Raw genomic sequence first — 22,430 nt, forward strand, 5'->3', positions numbered from 1 at the left:
ATTAGAGAAAGAACGTAGTGAAAATATGGTTGTAGGAAGCTGTGAATTGCTATGTATTTTAGGCATATTATTTAAATTCACATTTTTAAATATTAATACTGAAAGTTCATAGCAAGGGTTGGGGTGGCATATCATACCTTTTCAGTTTTGTTTGTTCTTTGACCCATTCCTCCAAATGGCTATATATCTTCTAGTTAAGTCTTCAAGTTAACTTTTAAAAAAAAATAATTTTATTGATTTATTTGAGAGAGAGTGAGAAAGAGTGTACTAGTGGGATGGGCGGTTGAGAGGGGTAGAGGGGGAGAGAGAGAAGCAGACTCTCTGCTGAGCAGAGAGCCCGATGCAGGGCTTGATCCCAGGACCCCGAGATCATGACCTGAGCCGAAGGCAGAGGCTTTAACTCACTGAGCTACCCAGGCACCCCAGTCTTCAAGTTAACATAAATCAGTTCCTTAACTTGGTGTTTATCAGTTGGTGTGGCATGCCTTGTGGTATACCAAAAACCCTTCACTGGCATGCCACCAGATGCAAATCAGTATGAAAATATATTTTGCCAGTACTGTCATGGCAGTGTCTGTCAGAGGGATCCTAGACTGGACTTAGTCATGCAAGGAGGTGTGTTGCAGGCTACAGCCTCTTAGACCAAAAGGTAAGAGGCATAGCCTGTTGGCAGAAGGGATGGCATCTTTACTGAAGCACAGTCCAGGGCAGAATGCTGAGCAGCCTCCTGGCTGGCACCGGCCTTGATAGTTGCCCCTCATTCCTCACTGTCATCTTTCAAAGACCAATTAGGCTGACCTTTCTAAGGCCTAAATCACATCATGCTATTTTCCTGTTTAAAATCCTCCAGTGACTTTGCTCTGTACCCTGAAAAATCCAATTCCTCACCGTGACTTAAAAGACCATGATCCTTGCCACTGCCTCCCTCACTGACCCCAGCCTTTCTGTACTACATTTTGCTCACTGCTCTCACGAAACCGGCTTTCTTTTGGACCTTGAGGTATGTGAAGCTCATTCTCTCCTTGGGCCTAGTTCTTGCTATTCCTCCGGCATAGAGCAGTCTTCAGAACTACTTACGCCTGGCTTCCAAACTTACATGCGACTTCTCCAGAGACACTTTCCTTACCACCTTACATAGGCACCGGTACTGTCATTGCTGTATGTGTGATGGAAAGAATGTAAGAGATGTATTGAGGAAGTAAATCTTCTCTAGTGGTGACAGGGAATTTTGAGGTGAGCAGTACAAACTGTTATCAGGTGTAGGGTTGGTTTTTCAGGGCCCTTGAGTCCCCATTTGGATACACAGAGTGAATGATGCCAACCCTGTAAATAGAGGAGGAGGTCTACCCTGCCTGCCCCCTGGGTGATTTTCTTCTCAATGCTTTTTAGTGGTATTTGAAATCATCTTTTCTTGGTTTGTGTTCTTATATATTATTTGTCACTCCACACTAAAATGTGTGCAGGGCAGGATTTTGGGTGCCTCACTCATTGCTGTAACCCTTACACCCAGACGGAGTCTGAGAGGTGCTCAGTAGGTATCTGTCATCTGCTGTGGAAGGAATGATCTGGTCTCCGCAGCGTCCCAGTTGACTCATTCTTTGAGAGATCTTTTTGGATTTTCAATCCAAATATAAGTTCTCCTTTCCTTGAAACCTTATACATTGTCTAATGATTGCCTATTTTTCTATTTCTCTATTTTCCTGATTTCTGTTCATTTCCTCTCCTCCGCACTAAAGAGTAACCTTCCGAAGAGCAAGGATAATGTTCTACTCCTCTTCTCTCCTCTACAGCCCTGAGCACCATGCCTTCTACAGCTTTCCTGTCAGTGCATTAATTTGAGTTAAAGCAATATTAATTCTGTCTTAATTTAGGACTTTACATTTTGAATTCTGAATTTGAATTATATGACTCTCTATGTTAAATGGAGGTAAGAGTTTTACCTTTTAAAAATATGATTGTTTCTGATCTGGCCTCATTCCTTATGTTGTCTTTGCCCAGACATGCTCCACTTAGACATTACAAACTAGCAGCTCACAACAGTCTAAACTGCATATGTATTTTATTTGGCTCTCACAATGTTTTTAACATTTTGAATTAATTGTTACTATTTAAAAGTGAGATTCATCAAATTTTTCAGACTTGTGACTCTCCTGAAAAATAGGACAATCTGGCAGCCCTGTGTTCATATACCCTCATGAGAACAAATGCTGGAAATACACCTGTGCTCTGGTTCACCATAGTCTCCTCTGGTCTTGCCTCATTTGTTTGTAGTACTTGCCTAGACTCTTGATGTATTGGAGTCTGAGACTCCAGCTTTATCCAGTTTCTACAATGTCTATTTCATTTCAGCTAGTGATGATCTAATAGCAACTACCTAAAACACCTGCAATCCAACCCAGCCATGTTCGACATTAAAGTCTGTTGTATTTGCATTATCTACCATATTTAACTATATATAGAGGTATGGAAGCTGTTGAATGGAAAAGAGGATTATATAATCTCACAGATTATTTTAAGAGCAGTAAGAAGAGAGAAAATAAATATAGACATTAGAATGCTTGGATTCTTTTTATTACCTTTACACAGATTTATTTTGTGATCTTTTTGCCACCTTGGTCTCTAGTTCTCCTACAAAGTAGGAATGATATGTATTGATTCTTAAGGGTTCTTCTAGCTCTTACCATCTTATTTAAAAAAAAAGTTTTAAATTGTTTTCTTGATACATTGATTTCAATTATTAACCTAGGCATACATAAAACTGGCCAGTCTCTGTTGACCTGACATTTGTTCATAGAGCAGTGTCTTCTCTGAACACCTGTTCAGTGCTTTCTAGGCACCCCATGGATATTCAGAAGTGCTAATTACATTGAATACTATTATTCAAATAACTTCCCCAAAGACTACATTTGGTAGAGGTGAGCTCTGTGGTTACATATCCCTTGACATATACTTAGATTTCTAAATGAAAGGGGAAGTTCATGGCAACATGTATTTTGGCTTAAAAAAAAAAAAAAAAGATGGTGATAAATTATGCATCCTTTTCTACCTGCGCAGTTGGCATATCTCTAGAAAATGGATCACTTGGCCTGTGCTCAAGGGGATTCTGGCCTTTTACTGAACTTAACCTGTCTGAACTCCTCCTTGAAGCATTTGGTGCAGCCCACCCTCTCCCTTTGTGAATCTGTGTTAGACATGAGTGAGTGGTGTGCTTCATACCATGACTCTTCCTGCAGAAGCAAAGAGAAGTCACAGTACAGCGAACATCACACTTCCTTGCTCCTTAGGCAAATGTTGCCTTAACAAGGAATAAAAATGAGACACTCCAGGCTAAGCATGAAAGGAAACCTAAGACACCTTCACACTTGCTTTTTAATTAATGAGGTGGTCAGATGTTTTCTAGCTAGTGTCAGTGTGAAGTGATGTATACCCAAATATGAGACATTAAGAAATGTAGGCCTGAGCATATAGTATAATGAGTAAGGATGAAGGATTTCTTGATGACCTGCAAATGAATGCTAGAAGAAATACTTTTTTCCACTGATGTAAGGCATGGAAATTAGTGCTCACCTACTATTTACAGGAAATTTTTTTGTTAAAAGCTCTGGGACTTGTTTTCTCTGAGAGATGTTTGTAGCTATAATTAAGAAATCTGTTTAAATTGTGCTGATAATTATCCTAATTGGTATGAAAATCTGATTGAATACTTAGAGAAGTAAATTGCTCCAGCTGAGTTTTAAAAGCAACACACTTTTAAAAAAGAGAAGCTGAAGTAGGTAAATAGGTTTTCAAAAATAAAGACCCTGCTAACTTTAAGTAGGTCACATTTAGAAATCCTCTTTGTGGGTCTGTTTATCTTAATTTGGACAACTTGGTGGCCTTATAATATTTATATCCAAGACTAAAATAGGATCCAAAATAAAGTGCAGTCGAATTGCTTGAGATGCTGTAAGGTGAAATGTTCTTGCTGTCAAGATGCAGACACTAAAAGCTCTCAGAGTCAGAGGGCTGAGACAATGACCGAGTGAGTGATGGGATATAGGGACTTCAACGTGGGTCTCTCCTCATCTGCATGAGACCAGTGGTTTTCCAAATGTGTCAAAGGACTAACTGTAGTGTTCCTTAAAATGTATATTCCCGTTGATTAGCCTCTCTGGTAGAAGGATCTTCAAGACCTATTTTTTGTTTTTGTTTTTGTTTTTTGGTGACTCTTATTAATTCACTTCAAAATCAAGATCATCACTGCACAAATCTGGCCAAACAGTGCCAATTTCAAGGAGCAGGAAAAAGGCAAACTAAAGGGAAAAGACATTTGAACTAAAAGTAAAGTAGATTATCTCCCTGAAGAGGAACAGAGGAGTAAAAATGGATGACCTCAAATCATTTATATTTGCCTTTGAAAGATGTCCTGACCATGTTTTGGCAGCAGATTTACCATCATAACTTAATTTTGCTTAGGATAATAAATAGGTTTTCATTTCCAAAATACACACCCGAGAATGTGTGTGGGTGGAGAGAAATAGCTCCCTACGTTGTAGGGGAATGACAAAGGAAAGCCATTTTGGGATTTAAGGTTTGCCAGGGAAAATCCACAATGTGAACATTCCAAATATAGATAAGTGAAGGGTAACTGTTTATATACAACCCCTATATAGCACATACCATTACTAAAAAGGAGCAAATTGTCTTATAGGTGGCTCATGGCAATGTAACTTTCAGTACTTTTGTAATAAATGGAATGCAATAAATCCATAAAGTACAAGTATTTTTTTAATGTGATGGTTACTTTGTAACAAACCTTGAATTAAATGCTTTGTGCATTGCAGTTGGGGTAGTACTGTCAATGTGGTGGCCAGGATGTACTTTTTATGACAATTATTTTTCTAAATTTCATCTGTCTTCTCAAAGATTACAATCACTTAATCTGTGCCCATTTATCAAAGCAAAATAAAACTTTTAGATACTTAAGAGAAAGAAGGTATTGGTTCCATTTTTCTATTAATCCCTTTTTATTAGAGCATTGCAAATATATGTTCACACATACTACCTCATGTTAATGACCTTAATCCATCTCTCAGTGGACTGGGATGATCCTGTCACCTGAGGATATTCTTAATGAGATTCTTTTTTTTTAAAATTTTTAATTTTTTATAAACTTATATTTTTATCCCCAGGGGTACAGGTCTGTGAATTGCCAGATTTACACACTTCATAGCACTCACCAAAGCACATACCCTCCCCAATGTCCATAACCCCACCCTCCTTCTCTCAACCCCCCTCCCCCCCAGCAACCCTCAGTTTGTTTTGTGAGATTAAGAGTCACTTATGGTTTGTCTCCCTCCCAATCCCATCTTGTTTCATGGATTCTTCTCCTACCCACTTAAGCCCCCATGTTGCATCACCACTTCCTCATATCAGGGAGATCATATGATAGTTGTCTTTCTCTGCTTGACTTATTTCGCTAAGCATGATACGCTCTAGTTCCATCCATGTTGTCGCAGATGGCAAGATTTCATTTCTTTTGATGGCGGCATAGTATTCCATTGTGTATATATACCGCCTTTTCTTTATCCATTCATCTGTTGATGGACATCTAGGTTCTTCCCATAGTTTGGCTATTGTGTCTTAATGAGATTCTTAATGAGCCTCATGATTAAGTAACTCCCAAAGTTAAAAAGCAGTCCTAGAATCCAGTATCTTTGAACTCAAAAGTCAGTGCTCTCTATAGTGCTTTCCCTCTTTTGATATATATGTATATGATACATATGATTTGTAGTCCTGTGCCCATATAAAGACATTTCATTGAATAAACTAATATATATGGGAATTATAATTTAGGATCAATTATAAATGTGTATACAGAGATACTAAATATATATCTGGAACCTCAACTGAAGTAAGCAAAGTTAGACTCTGATAAGGGTAAGATAACAACATGATTATAGCCTTGGACTTTCCATGTCCAAGAGATAATAGGGATTTCTAGATGGACTTGCTATAGGACTGCTTAATATATCTCTTTTCTATCTTATTCCTTTACAACTCATAGGATTTTGATAATTCATATATATCACAGGTGGGGAGAATTGATTCTCAAGATGAGAAAACACACTCAGGAAGAGGTATCCACATGGATAATAGAATAGTCAAATCCAAGACTTGAAAGCAGGTCCTCTGTCTCTCTGCTCAGTTTTGGGAGGAACTTTGAAGATGAAATTTCATCATAATCATCATCACTACTGACAAGCCTTTCATGGGCTCCAAGCATTTGCTGGGCACAGTGGAAGCAAGCCACTACAAAATCTGTTCATGTTCTAAAGGAAGGTACACACTGTTCTCTTCATTCTGTTAACAGTTAGGGAACCAGACTTTCTATCCACTCTTGCAAAAAGGCCTTTCAGTGTTTCATGGTGAATAGGGAACAAGCTCCTGTCTCCTGCTGCAGCTGAGCTGGTATAGACTTCAGACTGGAAGGTGTACCACACCTGCGTTAGGATCTAAGTTGTCCTGTAGGAAGCTGTCCTGTGAATCTCCACTTCTGCCAGTTTGTTCCTCTTATCTGGACTGTTATGTTCACTGTTGTCTTAGGACAATAATTGGACATTTTCAGTAAGCCTGAGTCAATTTTAATTCCTTTAAAGTGTTAAAAATAAAGGCTCAGTGGTGATGTAAGTTTACAGAACTTGACTTGGGCTGTATCAGGTTTGGAAGTTAAACAATTTTATTTATAGGCTTGGGTTCTTCATGACATATTAAACTATAAAAGCACAAGGTAAACAGATTTATTTTTAATTTGTATATATGACATTCTAGACATCTTATCAAGCTTTAGAATGGACTGAGCAGTTCTGTGGTTTGGGGTTAGATATACATCTGTTTTCTCTCTGTCTTGAGAAGACAACTCATAAAAATTGATTTTCAACAGATGGTTGTAAATGAAGACAGAACTACCTTATTTGGATTAATACACATTCATGAAGAAAATGTTACTTTCTGATGAAACTAAGTCATCCCATAAATCCTATCGATAAACTGACCTGGAATTTCCTCAAAATGTGCCAGAACATGGAAAACAAGTATTTGGAGTAGCCTTCTATTTGTATCCCTTGCCCCCTGCCCTGCCCCACCCCCATTTCCCACATTTGATCACTGATAGCTTTGTAGTGAAGACAAAATTTTGTTCTAAAAGACGTAATTATAGATCTGTTTTACTGAGGCTGGAAAAACTGACTCATATTATGGACAATTTTCAGGTACCTAATAAACACTATCCAGATGTAAGTTTTAAATCCTTGGTAATGGCCCCTTTTTGGAAAAGCTCTTCTCTTAGTAGGGTTTCAGAAGTAAAACTTAACTGTTTGTTCCTTATTCTTCTGATGGTATTTAAGCCTCTGTTCTTGCTGCAGGTATGATAAAGGAAGGGCCACTCGACTTGGGTGAGACCTCTTCCTTCTAGCTCTGGCTCTGCCTTTCACCATATGGGACTCCAGGCAGGAGAACTTGCACAGCTACCCAGTTGTGGTATCCCAGTTTGCACAGCTTTCAAGTGAGGGCACCAAGTGGTCTCGGCCATTACAGTCTTGATGTTCTAAGATTCTTTATGGAATTGTAGTCAAGGAGTTGGGGCAAGATGCCTTGCTGTCCTCAGAAATATTATGGCTTTCTTTCTACATTTGAGCTCTACTTAGGGAGAGGACATGTGTCTATCACACACACTAAATCTTGTCTAGGCTCAGTCAGAGTCTTAGAAGAAATCACATTTCATTTTACTTACTCAACAATATTCTTTCATGGAGTATAAGAGAAGACAAAGCTTATTAAATCACTTATGAACACAAGTGACTTTAAGATTGAAATGATCCCACAGAAGTTTATAAAAGAACAACCACAACATACTGGTCCTTGCAACCTTCACCTCACCCATTCTTCCTCCCTCTGTAGTCACTGAGAGCAAAGAGAAGTAAGTAAGAACCTGTAAGTAAGTAAGTAAGTAAGTAAGAATGTGCTTTGTAAATGGCACAAATTATTTAGTCGCCATAATTCAATAGAGGTTTCTAGAATTGCATTTATCATTGTTACAAGTTTGCATATTGTTGAGGATTTTTAAAAAATCCTTTATAAGATTATGATCCTATTTCTTATTGAATTCATTAAAGGACATTAAACAATAAGAACTTAGTAATCCCTTTCAACATCTTTGATAACCAAAACCAAGTCTGAAATACTGGAATGACAATCATAAACAAAATTTATTTCTATTTAAAAAAAATTACACCTTTCATAATGCTGAGAATCCTCTTGGCTTCCATATGATCTTGTTCTGGATAAGGCCTTATAGTTCAGTTTTGTCACTATATTTACAGGTGAGAAGAGAGGTGTGACTAATTTAAACCTAAATGATTTAAAAATAGAGAAATTTACCCAGTGTGAGAGGAGTAATTTGGAGAGCTAACAGGATGGGAAAATGTGATTTTAAAGCAACATCACTAGACATGGGAATAGTTTCCTACCCAGATTGCCAACATGAATAATTCTCGGCTTCATTTGGGTGTCGTTTAGGTACACTCTCTCACAATTCATGTGGATAGCAGAGGAAAAAGAAAGTAATTTTAGTAGTCTTTTCTAAAAACTTCTTTGTCATAATAGACACACTAATACTAACCTTTCTCTGAAATTTGACCTCTCTGCTGCTAAAATAGCTGTTAGGTTCTGATCAAACATAAATGCCCCTGTGTCATCCGTCTCTGGGAGTTGACTGATACGTTGTGAGGCATCTAATTCTTATGATCTTAAGCAGTAATTTACATGGAACATTTTCCTAATGTCTGTTTAAAGGATTATATTGGGCAATGGGGATATGAATTTGCTACCTACCCCACCCCCAAACCAAGTGCCTGCCTGGCTTACAGTATTATTAAGGAGTGACGCTTCTTCCCCATTCCTAATGTGTCTTTCCATCAGGAGGGTCAGGGTGTAGCATTCCTAGCCTCTCTTTGCCTCTTTGCTGACCCTTTCCCTGGGTAATTGAATGCTATCTAATTGGTAAATTCGGCTAAAGTAAATGGGGCATGCTTGAATCTATTCTTTTCTTTATCCCCCTTGGGAGCCAGCTGCCTACATGGAGTATGTGCTCTATTCCTCACCAAGAAGTTCTACCCTTCATTGGCTGAGTGTGGAGGGAGAGCCTTGTCTGCCCACCCATGCCTGTGACTGGGTAGATTAGTCTAATTCTGGGTTCAATATTAGAAAACATCCTCTTCCACTGATTTAAGCCACCTTCGCCTAGTCAGCTACTTTAGTAATGACATTTTTTGCTGTCGATCTCTCTTATTTCTTAATTCCATATTCAAGTGGGAAAGACTATCTTAATTAGCACCTATCAAATACCAAGGATATGCACAGATTTTGACTACTATTATTCTTCTGTTCCCAGGCTAAGGTTTTGTTAGAGAATAAATAAGCACCAGAATTTAGAGAATGAAAGAGAGTATTGAACTAGGCTTATCTTTATGTTCTCAATTACAAAAACACATTGTGATACCCTTGTTTGAAGTTTTTAACTTCTCTTCTTAAAAACAAACATCTATTACCTGTTCAATAAAGTCGTAAGCAGTATGTGAGTTTGTAAATGTGCTATTCACTGTTAGGTGTTTGTGGCTTAGCTTTTATCCATGTAAGAAAGCATGGGGGAAAATATATACAGAGAACGACTTGTCAGAATCTAAGAGTTTATTCTCTCATGTGTGTTCCAATCAGGTAATCTGCAGTTAGAAAGAAGAGACAGGAGATACTTCACTAAAATATAAGTTCAGTTAGACCAAAATCCATTTAAGGAATGCCAGAGAAGAAAGGAAGAGAGATGTTTGAGAATCATGTTGATATGCATATCCCCACTTTAATTCAGTCCAATTATGGATTTCTAAAAATGTTCATATATGTTTTTACGTATTTTAAGAAACTATTTGTTGAGGACTTCAGTGTGCCTTTCTGTTTTAGCAAGAATTGTGGATGCTTGGTTCATGTGATACTGATTTTAACATCCTACCTCTTCCTAAGGGAGTATTGGATGGAGCTACAGAGAGTGAGAGTATCTTCTGTCCATCTGGGGAAGTAGACAAATCCTCTCTCTGTATTCTGGAGGTGTTGACTTTGGTGTTTCTGTTTCTTCATGGATTCCAGATTGCAAGCATCAGTAGTGTTGCAAAACCTTAGCAAAAGGTCCTAAATGTCTTTGTTCTTCCTGTAAGCAGTGCCCTGTTAAAATTTTAGGACTCAAATGCATCAAGTAATAGCATTCCTTAATCTTGTACTGCAGGGTTCTGATGATTTTTAGTGAAACACATGTGAAATATTGATGTTCTTATAAGCAGAACTGAGCCCTGTGAACTCACACTACCCGCAATACTGTATGGAAACTGATAGTGTTTCAAAGATAGATTCTGTCTTGTACTGTCTATAGGTCAGCTGATGTTTAACATTGTCACTTGGTAATCACCCTTCTTCTAAAAGATATGTACATCAATCAAAGCCATATATGTGGGGCACCAGAGTGGCTCAGTGGGTTAAAGCCTCTGCTTTCAGCTCAGGTCATGATCCCCGAGTCCTGGGATCGAGCCCCGCATCGCGCTCTCTGCTGAGCAGGGAGCCTGTTTTCCTTCCTCTCTCTCTGCTGCCTCTCTGCCTAGTTGTGATATCTGTCTGTCAAATAAATTAAAAAAAAAGCCATATATGTATTGTATATACATCCAGCCTCATATACCATTCAAAACAAAATACTCCCTTGCCCCTAGATTTTGAAAAGACCTAGATCATTCAGTTAGACATCACATTTATATTAGGAAGAAACTGAGAACTAGGCAATGTGACTTGTCTAAATTTGTTAGCAGTCAGTTCAGGATTAAAAACTTATAATTCTGATTGAATCCGGTGTGCTTTCCATTATATCACATTAAGTAGAAAGAAAAGGCATCATTTTAGACATAGTTTTGGGCCAGGATAAGAGGTTCTTTCCAAAGTTTACATTTACTATATTTGTATTTATCTCAAGTCAGAGGGGAGTGGGATAGCCTGATCTAAATAGTGAAATAGTGTTTGTCTGTTGACAAAAATTGAAACAGACAACTCTTGTCTTGCCACTTCTCTTAACTTTGGGTCTATTCCTAACACTTAGCCCTAGTGAGTCATTTTGTGGACATGTGCTTAGCATGAAAAATAATGGGCTAAGATCTCTGGATTCTTATCTTGGTCCTGCCACTGATGACTTGTGTGAGCAACAATCAAGAATAATTAAATTAAAAATTTAAATTTAAATTAAATTAAATTTAAAAATTTAAAGAATAATTAAATTAAAGAATAATCTTTAAATCTGTTTTCTACTGTAGTAAATGAGGATAACAGTTGTACCATTGTTAAGATCAAATGAACGAACTCACAGAGCTATCTCAAGGGAGTGGGATGGGCCTAGATCAGATTCGTGTCAAAAAGAGATACTACTAGAGTTCCAGGTTCATTGATTCTTCATTACGTGAGACTGTTTGGATTCCTGACACATACTTGCTAAATGCCAGTAGTGACCCCAGTCATTATTACAACTCAAAATGCTCTTATAATTTCAAAATGGATGATGTTTGAGAAACATCAACTTGTATGTTTAGTTTTCAGCACATAGCTTGATCTATATTAAATAATTACTCAGAAATATCATCATCTTCTTCTTCATCATCCCAGAAACTTCAGCAAAAGACTGTTTGGAATCCTTGACCTCTCCCAAGATGAGACTCATGCTATGGACTCAAGCAAGCTTCTCTTGTGCTATGAACTGTGTCCAAGGGGTAGGCTTGGTATATGTCAGATCTGGGGACCCATTTAAGCCTTCTGTCCATATAGTTTGGCTTATTTAATGATTAGATATGATGACCTGATTCTGGGTCTATCCATTGGCCATAATGAATAACATGAGGCTGCTATGATTGCTGAAGAGAGCTGAACGCTCTCTGAGACAGCTGAGAGCTTTATTTTAGCCACTTAGTTGGAGGCTTTCACCAGGGCTACATTGTTTCTGTCGCCCTTCCCCTACACCAAACTGCTCACGTGGGCTAATTATGTGGCCAGGACCTGACAGTTACCTTGCCCCAGTCTGAGCTTTTAGAGATGATACTTGTCCTGCATCATCCAAAATGCCAAGATTTGCTAAAACTGGATTACAGTTCCTCATTTTTTGGGACTTTATGTTTTATTGGCCAGCCCCTCCCTGGGACTGTGAATTGAATTCATCATCTTTTTTTTTTTTTTTCTCCCTGTGGAGGTTCTTTTCCTATTCTGCTGAGGAGCTGGCCCTATGGTTTTACTCCTCTTGACCCTAGCTCTTGCACTGGGAACTTCTGCCCTGACTAGAGAAGAAGTCAGTTCTCCTACTCGTCAGCAGTCTGATGAGAACACTAAGAGTTTGGAGTAGAAGCTATCAACTAAAATAATTATCCTCTCATCCTCAATCAATTTGAAGTTGACTTCAAAGAGATAGTAATAGCTTTGGATCTCAGTGTGCAGAAGAAGGTGAACACATCTGAGAACTGCCACCAGTGAGGACTTGATATTGAGATTGCTTTTGACAAACTCAATATGAGAAAGAGATAGCAGTTGAGATGACAGGCAAAGGGGAACCTACAGCTTACCTGGAGGCATAAAGTTGTATTTCTTCTTAGTTTTTCTAAGATGTAGGTCAGACATGAGAAGCTATTTCTATACTATCTTTCTCTTCTTCTTCTTCTTTTAATTTCTCTTTCTTTTAACTTTATTTTTCAGTGTTCCAAGATTCATTGTTTATGCACCACACCCAGTGCTCCCTGCAATCTGTGCCCTCCTTAATACCCTCCACTAGGCTCACCCATCCCCCTGCCCCCTCCCCTCCAAAATCCTCAGTTTGTTTCTCAGACTCCACAGTCTCTCATGGTTTGTCTTCCCCTCCGATTTACCCCAACTCACTTCTCTCCATCTCCCAGTGTCCTCCGTGTTATTCCTTATGCTCCACAAGTAAGTGAAACCATATGATAATTGACTCTCTCTGCTTGACTTATATCACTTAGCATAATCTCTTGCTGTAATTGGTTTGGCAATCAATTTAACCAGAATTGTCAAACCTGACTTTACCAATGAATTTCAGCAATGATCACCAGTAAACTTTCCTCTCCTCCCCCTTTTCTTCTTCATCTTCCTTACTGCTACAAAGCAGTATAGCATTGCAGTTAAGAATTGGGCTTTAGAATTGGACAGACATGAGTTTAAATCTAATTTCAAAGTACAAACTAGGTGACTTTGGGCACACTACTTCTTTGCGCCTTAATTTTGTCACCTGTGAAATAGGGAGAATAAGACCTACCTCATGGGATGGCTGTGACAGTTAAATGTAATACCCCAGGTAAAGAGCTAAGCACATCACTTCACAGTGACTCCTTGAAGATAAGAAAACCATTATCATTTGCCATTTCCAAATAGCTGGTCAAAATGCTGTCTTAAATCTCTGTAAAAAATGAAGTGGCAGTCCTTATCCTTTGAACCATACCTCTGTCATCTCTCTCTGCCCTTTACTTTTGACTGTTCCACATTTCAAATGTAGAAATTTTCCGTAGACAAGTTACCTTCAATGACTTACCCCTCCTTTCCTAAGTAACAGCAAAATACAAGATCAAAAACATCTGTTTATGATCCTGAAATGCAATAAAACAATGCCGCTCAGAAGAAATGGGCTGGTAAGGCACACCAGTGTATACTGTCATCAAGCTAACTCATGCTTTTATTAATTTAAGATGATTTAAGATTTTCTCCTATTATGACTTGATTTTGGTGTTCATACTTCAAGCTTTCATCAAAGTGAAATGTAAGTGACATTTGATCATTGTCAGTATCCCTTTTGATGGACAAAAGGGGGGTTAAAAATCTATGTAGAATGAGCATTGGTTCATGATGTGTTCCATGACTGTAAACTTTGTAAGGTTAAGAATCATGCTTGTGTTTCTCTTGTTTTCCACTATGTCTTTACTACATAGCATCATGCTTAATACATAATAGGTACTAAAAAACAAATTGCCTACTTTGTGTATAATAATATAAATCACTGGTCTATAATTATGCGTTTATAAAAGTAGTTGGTAAAAAATCTCAAGGTAAGATGACATTCACCCAAAGGTTTCTGTCAGATTTACCCTAACAAGACTCCTTTTTTATGTGGACCAATTAAACTTAGGTCATTTCTCTGCCTTAAGGGAATAGCATTCATTTATGATCAATCTGTGTGACCCTTTTCCAAAGGGTATTTTATTTTTCATGAAAAATTAGCTAGTGGTATATTTTAGACTTGTTCATTAACATTTTAGCTGTGTTATCTGAAAAGTTGATGTATGGTTAAATTAAGGTTGTGGTTTTAGGGGATAAACTAAAAAATACCAGGATATTACATTATATATAAAGGGCAAGAAGATTTAAATTAGTAATAAGCCAATTTAATTTGGGTTGCCTTGAAATCTCTAATGATGATTGTGCAAATGACTCAAGGTAAATATATTTTTTAAAAGTTTCAGCATCGGGCGCCTGGGTGGCTCAGTGGGTTAAGCCGCTGCCTTCGGCTCAGGTCATGATCTCAGGGTCCTGGGATCGAGTCCCACATCGGGCTCTCTGCTCAGCAGGGAGCCTGCTTCCCTCTCTCTCTCTCTGCCTGCCTCTCTGTCTACTTGTAATCTCTGTCTGTCAAATAAACAAATAAAATCTTTAAAAAAAAAGTTTCAGCATCTATTAAACTTTGTCTAAAATTAATTTCTTTGGGAGGTCTTGTCATGGGTATTATGGAGGGCACATATTGCATGGAGCACTGGGTGTAGTGCATTAACAATGAATTCTGGAACACTGAAAATAAATTAAAAAAAATAAAAATTTTAAAAAAGTATATGTCAGACAATAAACTAATAAACTTATTTCAAAAAAAAAAATCTTTGTCTGCCTTCAGCACAGATCATAATCCCAAGGTCTTGAGATAAAGCCCCACATCATGGTCCCTGGTCCATAGGGAGCTTGTTTCTCCCTCTCCCTCTCCATCTATCTGCCCCCCCCTTGGCTTGTGCTCATTTCCTCTCTCCCTCCCTCAAGTAAATAAAGTCTTTAAAAAAAAGAGAGCAAATCTTAAAAGTTCTCACTTTACACATACACAAAGTGACTATGTGAAGTGTGAATAGGTTCATTAATCTTACTGTGATAATCATTTATATATATTATATAACACATGTAATATATAATACATAAAATATATATATTTATATTTTTATTATGTATATTAATTACATATATAGGTATATATATTTAAAATCATTATGTTATTCATCTTAAATTTACACAATGTTATATGGCAATTATATCTCAATAAAGCTAGAAAATAAAAAAAATCTTAAAGAGTAGTGAAATACTAAGACTTTATAACAAAGTAATGAGATTGATTTTTTTTCCTTTTAATGAACAGACTAGAACATACGTTTGTTGTGTATTTCACTCCAAGTGGTCATTGATTCCAAGAATATAGTGAGGTTTAAATTTGTGTTTTGGATTTGCCTAGACAATGGGAAAGTAGAAGAAAACTATTACAATTTTATGATTGTATCACTTTCAAACTTGTTTACTTAATCACTTGGCTGCAAATGAACTTTAGTTGATCATAAAAATCAAATCCAACTTTAAAGAATGAGAAGTTGCTGTCACGAAAAGGACATCAAATAAGAGTGGCAGGCTTTGATTATCTTTTTTTATTTTTAATTTTTTTAAATTATCCTTAAAAAATTCTAATGTTTTGAGAGATGCCACCATCACTGGGGGGGGGGGGAATGTCTAGCCTCTTAAATGACCACTTCATTGAAGGTGAGAATACTTAGAGTTATATGTCCAGTTTTTTCTTAGGAGAACCAGCCGTGTCATCTTAGAAATCTAACGGAGGAGCAAAACTAAAGGCCTTAAACACAGGCCTCCTTTATTTAGGAACGTCTTTGTCAATGGCTCAATCTTGGGATATATATATTAACAAGGGAGGGAAAAGAGCATATATAGTAACAAGGGAGGGAAAAGAGCATATATATATATAAACAAGGGAGAAAGAGCTAACCAGTCTGTGAAATCACTCTTAGAAACCAAACGATTACTGATAGACTAACCTCAGAAAGACTGTATAATGAAGATGGCTCATATATGGTTGACTTAAGCTTTGGCTTGTCACTTTTAGAATGCATCTGTTGGAATAGCATCATGAAATGGAATGGCCACCTAACTTTATTGTAAACACAAAAGAGAAAATGTTATATAGTGATTTACATTTATTATTTACTCCTAGAAAATCTAAGAATGAAGATGTTACTCAGTTTAATAGATATACCACTTTATAGGTTTATTTGGTACAATTGAGACACCATGGTGTACTATAATTTTCTTTCGAATAGAGTAAAATTCTGGTTGAGGTCATCCATTTATATACTCACATGCTGACATCTTCCAAACCCAAAGATAACCAAACAGAAACTTTTGTCTGAATTTCCTGTAGACTCCTCCTACCTACCCTGACATTAGCTTGTCGTGGGTCCCTCCCCCTGGACCCACTAACTTGTCTTCTGTATTCCTTATGCCTGTTAATGCTGTGGCCCGCTGAGTTTCAAGACTGGGAAATCATAGTATCTTTTTCAGACCCACTCTCTTCTCTGCCCACACCTATCCAATTCGTCACCAACTGCTAAAGTGTCCTTCAACATGCCTGCCGTTTGCTCTCTATCCACGCTGTCCTAGTTTTAGTTACCTCTGACTTGGACTATCGCCATAGCAGACTCTTTGTTGCCTTCTTCCAGGCAGTTATTCACATTCATGACTGAATTCCTTTTTCCTGAGATATTACTTCATGCAATGACAACAAAACAAGCAACATCTCTGGCTTCTCTCTTTATAGAAGAAAGGTCAATATTCTTTATTTGGTGAAGAAAGACCCTCATGCCCTAGTCTTAATACTTCTTTGTGCACAACACCCTAAATGTCAGCCACCTTCTGATTTCTCACCTTTCTTCTAGTACAGTATGCAGGTCACAGATGCTCTTCTTTGCACAGGCTGTTCTCCCTTCCCAGAGCCCCATCCCCCTGCCAGACTGATGTCTCTTGATGTCTGCTTCCCCTCTAACACAGATTCCAACGATGAACTTGTCCCATCTTCATTCGCCCAAGTAGCTGGTTGCTCCCTGTTCTCTGCTCTTATGGTTGCTACCACCTTGTAATACAGTTACCTGATTAACTAGAATTTGTCTACCTATTTTAGTCTTTTTACTAAACTGTTGAGTTCATAGAGGGCTGCCATGTATCTTACTGATCTGCATGGTTACAGGGTCAAGAACAGCCTGGGCCACAGAGGGTAGGCCAGATAAATGATTGTTATTATTTCCTCATTTTTTTCTCAACAGACATTTATATGGGACTCAGTAATGAGCCAGGCGCTATTCTAGGTTATTTATATTAATTGATGAACATTACACTATAACGACTACAAAATAGGTAAAACTATGACCCTCATGTTATAGGTGAAGGCACTGAGGCACTGAGAGGTTAAGTAACTTGCTCAAGGTACACAGCTGATAAGTGTCTGAGCACAGTATCGAACCCAGACTTCAGACATGGGGTTCTTAACAGCCATACCCCCTCTCAGTGTAGCCCAAAACCAGAACCCCAAATTAATTTGTTTTTGTGAAATCTCACTTTTAGGGAAAAAAGGAAAATTATGAGGAGATTAAAGAGTTAGATTTATTTGTAAAAAGACAGTTTGAGAGTGGGAAACAATTATTTGCTATGACTAGAACATATCATCGTACTGAATGCATTACACATAAAAAATGATGAAAATGTCATATTTCCAGAGTTTCTTTGAGGAAGTAAGCTTCAGTTGCCCTGTGTGGTAGATGTCTTAATAATGGTTTGTTTTCTGGCTTTCTTCTCCTATATCATTTTCCCCCCTTATTTTAAAATATCACCCTTTTATTCCTTATATATTTCCTATATATCACAAACTATTTTCCTTGGAATACTTTTTTCAGAGTCTATTTCTGAGGAAACTCAGCTAAGATAATAATGTTTATAATTATTCATTGGTTGCAAAATACTGAATAAAAAAAGCTTTGGATGCGTTAACATATTAGGAAAAAAGAGGTAAAGCACATTGGGGAATATGTTTTATAGTCCTTAATTATAAACTCATCTCAGAGCCCTGCTCTGGGCCTCTGGCACTCTGCCCAGTTTACTGTTTTAATTCTAATTTAACCAAGAAGACAAAACAACAACCGTAACACAAGTTAGTTCCCTACCCATCCCTCCTCTTTACATGATAGATTCTTTCTAGTATAAAGGAAAATGAATTCTCCACAATGAGAAAAATGCTTTTTGTTGTCCACTAAGAGTCAAAGTGACCAGCACTAGAAAACAATTTCTTGGGGCTTCTCAAACTCCTCTCTGCATAGATCATGGAGTCTTGAGTGCGATTTATCTTTAGGCAAGATTTTTCCTGCTTGGGATCTTTGGGCATCTGGGGACAAAGTAATAGGTTGTTTTTTTGTTTGTTTGTTTTGTTTTATTTTTTAACACAGTTTTTTGTTTTTTGTTTTTTTGGCATGATCTTTTTTTTTTTTAATTTTTTTAAATTTATTTTTTATTTATTTTCAGCATAACAGTATTCATTATTTTTTCACCACACTCAGTGCTCCATGCAATCCGTGCCCTCTCTAATACCCACCACCTGGTACCCCAACCTCCCCCACCACTTCACAGTTTTTTTTTAATATTTTATTTATTTGTTTGACAGAGGGAGAGATCACAAGTAGGCAGAGGGGCAGGCAGAGAGAGAGGGGGAAGCAGGCTCCCCGTGGAGCAGAGAGCCCGATGTGGGGCTCGATCCCAGGATCTTGAGATCATGACCTGAGCCGAAGGCAGAGACTTTAACCCATTGAGCCACCCAGGCACCCCCAGTTATTTTTATTACTGTAAATATGGTAATGGAGTTCATAATTTTGCCTCCCAAAATCATTGTCCAGGATAACCAAAGGGTTAAACATGCTTGTACTCAGGAGGAATCTTACTATCTCATATTTGTCTAAAGCTCTGACCAGAAGTTGGTGTTCATCTTTAATAAAAATGGAGACAAATTATTTAATAAAAGCAATTTTATAAATTAACATCTTAGAAACTTGCGTTAGGGGTGGGGGAAGAGTGGGAGTGAGTGGGTCCTTGGTGAAAACTTGGTCTCATCAAACCCACAGCACATGGCAGAGAAAAAGCTGCTTGCTCATGTGAGTGAAGCCAAAAGGAATATACTTAGGAAGAATAATTCAAAGTCTAGTTATTGCATGATATGCTCCAAAGTGTCAGTTGTGATTAGGAAAAGGAATCTTAGAGTTACTTAGGACATTTCAATTCAGTCCTACAGACATAAACTGAGTTAGAAAGACCAGCAAAATCCTGGGCCCCCACAGGAGGAAGGAAGCATGCTGGCATGCTGGATACCAGCCCGGTGCGTCTGGTCTTGGAAGAGATTCCTTTGGGCTGCATGCCTCAAGGAAGACCTTACATACCTATAGGATTCTGGATCTACCTGACACTTGTAGGTCCACTGCCACACCCTGAGAGTAACCTGTAACCTGAGAGTATGCAACTCATTGAAGAATAGGCTTTTTTTTTTCCTTCTGATTCCAAAAGCAATTCCTCTGTTAAAAAAATCAAAACAAAATGCAAACTCAGATAAAGAAGAAATTAATGCTTCCATCCAGGGAGTATTAGGAAGAAGTCATTCATAAAGTTACCACAGTTTCATTTTGGTCAATGTAAGTCCATTTTCTCCCCTGTAATATATTTTTATTTTATTTTATTTTAAAGATTTTATTTATTTATTTGACAGAGAGAGATCACAAGTAGGCAGAGGCAGGCAGAGAGAGAGAGGAGGAAGCAGGTTCCCCGTTGAGCAGAAAGCCTGATGCGGGGCTTGATCCCAGGACCCTGGGATCATGACCTGAGCTGAAGACAGAGGCTTTATCCCACTGAGCCACCCAGGTGCCCCTATATTTTTATTTTTATGTATTTGTAATCATGGTGTACATGTAGTTCTGTACTTTAATTTTTATTTCATATTAGATGCATTTTTCCACATGACTACATCATCTTCATGCCTGCAGGGTGTTTCACTCAGTAGAAAAAAATTTTTCTATTGTTAGATATTTATTGTTTCTGTTTTATTAATGTTGTCATGAAGAGTTTTATGTTTATGATTGCTTTTAATATTTCAGATCATTTCCTTAAGTTATAGTTCATCTAGAATATGGAGTACAGGCTATGTTTGTTGTTCACTGTTGCATCCCGAGCGCCAAGCTCCAGGTTTGGCATATGGTATGTACTCCATAAATTTTTATTAAATAAATGGTGAATGAGAAGGAATTGCTGGATTAAATGGCACAAATAAATTTTTATTGTCACTTTTAGTTCTAATAGTATAATAATATTTTGAGCTGGGTAGATACTTTTGCAAACGTTAGTTCATTTATTCTAAGAAAAACCCAGTGATGCAGCTAAAGCATCAGGTTGAGGGACAGAACTACAGTCACCTGGCTAGTGTGGAGTCAGTATTCAGACTTCGGTCCTTTGATGCTAATCTCGGTGTCTATTCATTTTGCCCCACTGACCCTCACTTAAATTTTCTCATTAAGAAAATGAAGAAGACATGAGGAAGTGGAGATATAACATGGGGGGTTAGGGGGCAGGAGAAGAATCAATGAAACAAGATGGGATTGGGAGGGAGACAAACCATAAGTGACTCTTAATCGCACAAAATAAACTGAGGATTGCTGGGGGGAGGGAGGTTGGGAGAGGGGGGTGGGGTTATGGACACTGGGGAGGGTATGTGCTATGGTGAGTGCTGTGAAGTGTGTAAACCTGGCGATTTACAGACCTGTACCCCTGGGGATAAAAATATATGTTTATAAAAAATTTAAAAAAAAAAGAAAATGAAGAAGACAGAGCCTAGAGACTTTAATGTTTTTTGCCAACAGTTAGTGGGAAGGTCTAACTGGCTGACGAGTGGACTTTGCCAAAATGTGGCATGTGCACCATGGAACATGCCTGCAGGGCTTGTCAAACCAGCAGACCCTCATACCTTTCCCAATATTTAAAGAATCAGAATTCCCAAGAGATGCGAGGTTCCTGTGGGGTTGGAATCTGCATGTTTATCAAACACCCTGTTGTGTGTTGTGGTCCCCCCAAATGTGTTGGAATCCTAACTCCTGGTACCTGTGAATGTGACCTTATTGGGAAATAAGGCCTTTGCAGGTGTAATCCAACGAAGGTAGATGAAGTCCCATTGGTTTAGGGTAGTACTTAATTCAGTTATAGGTATCCTTGTATGATGAGGGAACTTTGGATTCAGAGGAGTCACAGAGAGGAAAATGACAAGCACCTATGAATACAGAAGAAGAGATGGGAGTGATGTATCTACCGGCCACAGAATGCCAAGCATTATTGGCAGCCACCAGAAGCTGGGAAGAGGCAAAGAAGGATTTTCCTCTAGAACAAAGAGAACATGGCCCTTTTAACACCTTGATTGCTAACTTCCAGCCTGCAGAACTGGAAGAGAATAAATTTGTTTGAAGCAGCTGATTTGTGGTATTTTATTTTTTATTTATTGTGGCAGCTCTAGGAAACTAATACACATCCCTACAAACATTTTCTTCCTGCTTAAGTTTGAGAGCCACTAGTTAACTTGATTGGTTTTAAGTCTTAAATTGATTATTAACTAAAAGTAGCATTTTAAAACCTGAAATGACCAAATAAAGGGCAAGATTAAGTGTGTCATATCATCCGTGGAAGCAAGGACTAGTAAGCATAGTACATTCAGATTACTGAACAAAATTCTATTTTGGTACATCTGAAATTGTGGCTACCTTTTGAAAAAGGGAAAAGCTAAATCTCAATGTGCATGTTTCACACCTGAAAAGAACCATTTATATTTGGGAGCTTTAGATCCAAAGCTTGATGCCTTTAATAACTGTTCACCAGTCTTGGGGCATCTGGATGGCATAGTTGGTTAAGTGTTTGACTCTGGGTGACTCTGGTTTGACTCTGGTTGTGATCTCAGAGTCATGAGATTGAGACCGTGTTGGGCTCTGTGTTCAGTGTGGAGTCTGCCTGAGCTGCTTTTTCTCCCTCTCCCTCTGCCCAACCCCCTGCTCACATTTTTTCTCTCTCTCTAAAATAAATAAATAAAATCTTCAAAAATTTTTTTTCACCAGTCTTTTTTTCCCTTTTTCTTTCTCTTTTATTATGTTATATGAGTCATCAAACACTACATCATTAGTTTTTGATGTAGTGTTCCATAATTCACTGTTTGCATATAACACCCA

The sequence above is a fragment of the Neovison vison genome, chromosome 3 (genome assembly GCF_020171115.1).
Source record: "Neovison vison isolate M4711 chromosome 3, ASM_NN_V1, whole genome shotgun sequence".
Classification (NCBI taxonomy): domain Eukaryota; kingdom Metazoa; phylum Chordata; class Mammalia; order Carnivora; family Mustelidae; genus Neogale; species Neogale vison.